The sequence below is a fragment of the Peromyscus leucopus genome, chromosome X (assembly GCF_004664715.2).
Source record: "Peromyscus leucopus breed LL Stock chromosome X, UCI_PerLeu_2.1, whole genome shotgun sequence".
In the NCBI taxonomy this organism is placed as follows: Eukaryota; Metazoa; Chordata; class Mammalia; order Rodentia; family Cricetidae; genus Peromyscus; species Peromyscus leucopus.
The window spans coordinates 21,752,768-21,758,269 of NC_051083.1; positions in this window are offsets into that span (position 1 = coordinate 21,752,768).

Sequence of the window (5,502 nt, forward strand, 5' to 3'; positions counted from 1 at the left end):
CACAGACTTCAAAGGATTCTTTTGATATAAGAAACATTGCTGGTGGCTAGAGAGAGATCTCAGTTGGTAAAGTATTTGCCACACAAGCATGAGAACCCAAGTTCAATCTCCAGGACCCATGTAGAAAGCATGTCCCTGTAATTCCATGCTGGGAGTGGAAACACAAGGTCCCTTGGGTTCACGGGCTAGTCAGTCTACCCTAATTGTCAAGCCCCAGGCCTCAGTGAAAGATTCCACCTTAAGAGAGAATGTGATGGCTCCTGAGAATAACAGTGGTTTAACCTTTAGCATCCACATACATGTACACTCGCACCCACACACATACATGCACATGAACACACACAAGGCAAGGATGTGTGTTTTCATCACTTCTATTTAACATCATACCATGAGATAAAAGGAAATAAAGGAAAGGAGATAAAAAGGTATGTAGATTGGAACAGAAGAAATAAGAAATGAAACTGTCTCTGTCGGAATATATTACCTATGTTGAAAATGTAAGCCTCTTGTAACTAATAAGGAATTATGGCAAAGCTGCAAGATAACAAGGTCGGGCTACAAAGGCCAACTGCTTTTTTATAAAGCAGCAAGAAAAGCTGGGATTTAAAACTTTAAAAGACACAGTATCATCTGCATAAGAATCCAAAACTTACTTAGTATAAGTCCTAACAAAAATATGTACAAGATCTGTATGAGGAAAGACGCAATGCTCCAATGATAGAAATCAAAGACAAACAAATAAAAAGATATTCCATGCATACATATAGGAAGAAATATCAAGATGCAGCTCTGCCCACCTCAATCTAAAGCAGTAGTTCTCAATCTGTGAGTGATGATCCATTTGGGAGTCATATATCAGCTATCTTGAATATCAGATATTTACATTACTATTCATAACAGTAGAAAATCACAGTTATGAATTGGCAACTAAATAATCTTATGGTTAGGGTCAACACAACAGGAGGAACCTTATTAAAGTGTCCCAGCATTAGAAAGGGTGAGAACCATGGATCTAGAGACTCAATGCAATCCTAAACAAAATCCCAACAAAATCCCCCAAATTTGTTGGACATCAACAAAGTATTTCTGAAGCTTCCCTTAAAAGGTAAAGGACCTAGAATATCCAAAATGACACTGAAAGAGAAAAAAAATGAAGACTGATGCTACATGACTTCAAGACCTACCCTAACACTGTAATAAACCAGACAGTGTAGTACTGGCGAAGGAACAGATAAATATGTCAGTCAAATAGAATAGAAAGCACAGACATGAGCACAGACTAGTGAATGATCTGAACAAAGGAGCAAAGGTAATTCAATAGAGAAAAGATGGTCTTTTAAACAATGTGTCTGGACAACTGGACATCTACATGCCAAAGTGTTTACCTAGACAGACTTTACATTCTTCACAAAGTAGCTCAAACTTGATTATAAGCCTTAATATAAAATGCAAAATTATAAGATTCCTAAAAGATAACAGGTAAAACACAGTGGCCTTGTCTTTAGCAATGACTTTTTGGATCTAACATTACACAGACACTGTATGAGTGAAAACAATCAGTAAGTTGTGTTTTGTGAAAATAAAAAATTTCTCTGCTGAAGACACCGTTAGGAGAAAGAAAACACAAGCCAAATAAAGGGAGAAAATATCTGCAAAACACACATCTACTACAGGAAGGCCTGGTATTCAAAACATGTAATGAACTTTTTTGGTGCTGGGGACCAAACTAGGGTGTCACACCTGCTAAGCATGGATTCCACCACAGAGATACACCCCCATTCAACAAAGAAAACTTACAGGTTTTTTCGTTTTTTTGAGACCAAGGTTACTCTATGAAACAGTCCTGGTTGTCCTGGAACTCACTCTGTCGACCAGGCTGGACTTGAACTCACAGAGATCTGCCTGTCTCTGCCTCTCATGTGCTAGGATTAAAAGGCGGGTGCCACCACCACCCAGCAACAAAGAACCTTTCAAAGGCAACAAGGAAACAACTAGCTTTAAAATTGGCAAAATTTCTGAACAGATCACTCAGCAAAGGAAATATACAGACAGAAAGAAGGACATTAAAGATGTTCAACATCATGTGTCATTAGAAATTGAAAATTAAAATGATTATCAACACACACTTATTAGAAACGGCGCATTCCAAACCCTGACAACACCAAATGCTGATGAGGATGTGAAAAACAGGAATTCATTAAGTGCTAATGGAATGCAAAAACAGAACAATCATTTCGGATATATGTTTAAGAGTTTCTTACAAAGATAAACATCATCTTCCCACATAATCCAATAGTTGTATTCTGGGTATTCACCCAAATGGCTTAAAAATAAATCCATACAAAAATCTGCATATAAACATTTATAACAGCCTTTTCATTACTGCCTTTAATTGGGAACAACAAAAATGTACTTTCGCAGGTGAAGTACTACAATAATCATACAATAGAATATTAATTCAACAATAAAAAGAAATTAAAAGCATGGATAAACCTTGCTAAAGGTGGGGGCCTGGAGAGATGACTCAGTAGTTAAAAGCACTGGCTGCTCTTCCAGACCCGGATTCAATCCCAGCACACACAACGGCAGGCAGCTCACAATTATCTGTAACTCCAGTTCCAGGGGACCCAACACCCATGGCAAAACACCAATGCACATAAAAGAAAAAGAACAGCCTTAAAGGTGTATTGTGAAATGGGGAAGGTCAACCTAAGATGACTACATCCTGTATCATTCCAACTACGTATTCTGGAAAAGGCAAAACTACCATGACGACAAAGATCAGTAGTTGTTGAGTACAGTAACCCATGCCCTTAATCCTAACAGTTGAGAGCTTGAATCGAGAGGATGAAAAGTTCCAGGCTAGCCTGGGCTACATAGCAACACCTTGTCTTCAAAAATTCGTGATTAGGACTGGTGAGATGCCTCAACAGATGTAAGTTGGGCTGTAAAACCCTGGCAACCTGAGTTTTGATCCCTGGAATCCACGTAAAGGTGGAAGGAGAGAACCAACTATAAATTGTCTTCTGAACTCTAAACATATGCGTGCTCAGAATAATAATAATAATAATAATAATAATAATAATTATAATAATAATTATAATAATAATTATAATAACAATTATAATAGTAAATTTAAAATTAGTGCCTATTGAGGGTTGGAGGAAAAGGGATAAACAGCATAGAAAAATTTTATTATATTTTTATTATTTAAAACAATTTTTAACTTTAAATAAATTTTGATCATATTCTTCCCCTCCCCAAGTCCTTCCTGATCTTCCCCCCTCCCTACCCATATAACTTGAAGTTCTTTCTCAAAAAACAAACAGAAAACCAAATACAACAACAAAACCAAGGAAATAAGATAAAATACCACCCCAAACAAAACACCAACTGTAACCAAATAAAAGCACACAGACAAACTGTGGAGTCCATTATACGCTGGCCAACTACTCCTAAACACGAGGCCTATCTTGGAGTGGTTGATATACCCAGTGTCATTCATTCCATTGAAGAAAACAGATTTTCCCTCTCCCAGAAGGCATAAATGACAGTTCAGTTATTAGCCTTTACCCTAGTAGCTAGGTTTTCTTTCATTTATTAATTCATTTTAAAAATAGAACTAAATAAAATATTATAAGACAAGACAAAAACTATCACATCAAAGTTGGACAAGACAAACCAACAGAAGGAAAACAGCCCAAGCGAAGGCACAAGAATCAAAGACCCACTCGTTTGCACACTCTGGAGTCTCATAAATACACTAAACTAGAAGGCACAATATATACGCAGAGGACCTGGTGCAGACCCATGCAGGCCCTGTGCATGCTGCTCTAGTCTCTGTGAGTTCATGTGAGTTTTGTTCAGTTGATTTAGAGGGTCTCGTTTTCCTGGTGTCCTCCATCCCCTCTGGCTCTCACACTCTTTCTGTCTCCTCTTCCACGGGGTTCTCTGAGCTTTGAGGGGAGGGATTTGATGGAGACATTCCATTTAGACATGAGAGTTCCAAGGTCTCTCACTCTGCGCACTTTCTAACTTTGGGTCTCTATATTTGCTCCCATGTGCTGCAGGAGGAAGCTTTGAGAACAGAGAATTTTTTTTTCAAGATGGGGTTTCTCTGTGTAACAGCTCTGGCTGTCCTGGACCTCGCTCTGTAGACATGCTGGCCTTGAACTCACAGAGATCCACCTGCCTCTGCCTCCAAGAGCTGGGATTAAAGGAGTGTGCCATCACCACCCAGCAAGCACAGAGAATTTTTAAGGCAGTGAAGTTATTGTGTATGAAACCAAAGAGCATTTATGCCATACGTTGTCAAAACTCACAGAATGAGCTAGGCATGTGTGGCTGACAACTGTAGTCCGGCATGTGGTAGACTGAGGCAACATAGTGAGAAACCTAACTTTAAAAAGTTTTGGAATATACACTAGGATAGGATGAGAGTACATGAACTTTGAAACTCTGTACTTTCAACTCAATTTTTTTTTTGTAAATATGAAACTGCTCTGAAAAATAAATGTATACTTACATATATATGCATGCATATCACACACAGAGTACTAAGAGCTTGAACACAATTCTTTACAGTCACAGGAAAGCACTCTGCCATTTGATATAAGAGTTATATCCTCAGCAATTACATGTATTTTTTTAAAACGAATACAGTACTACTATATATTACAATATGGATGAACCTTGGAAACATACTAAGTGAAAGAAGTTGATCATAGGAGGTCATAGTCTGTATTATTCTATTTTATATGAAATGTTAATAAAGGCAAACTTTAGAGACAGTAAGTAAACTAATGGTTACATCGGGAATGAGGATATTGATGGGTGATACCTGTGGGGTATAGAATAACAATGGAAACATGAAAATATCCTAAAACATATTGTAGTGATGGCTGGACAACTGTATGGACTATACTAAGAGCCATTGTGTTCTATACTGTAAAGAGCAATTTGTATGGTTCATGAATTATATCTAAATAAAGCTATTTAAGAGCCATAGACTATCTAACTGAATACCCACTACCAGGTATGCGAAACCTCATTTCGAGTTATTAGTCAGGGGAGTCCAAGAAACTCCCAAAACAATATAGGCTATGGCTTTTGCCCTTGGTGGTCACCCAGAAGTTGAAGGTAATTCCTTACTGCTGAAGAAACCAGACACTTTGGATACAGGATTGGAATAATCCAGCTGGCTCTGACTCAACAGTATCTTCCCTGAGGAAGAGCTTTCATAGCACCAGAAGTTGCTATGCAAGCTGCCAAGGGAAGAAAGTAATCAATAGTCCTACCCAGCTGTAATAGCTATGAACCACAACAATGATCAGCTTGGCAAGATATCCCTAAAGATTCAATAGTGGTACTCACATCTTGGTGCTTACTAACAGCTGTCTAATTGGACTTGAGGCTTGCTCAACTAGAGGGAAATTATAACTGGTACTAGAAACTGTTGTATGACAAAACTTTTCCTGGGAAGACCAAACTTCAAATAGGGAA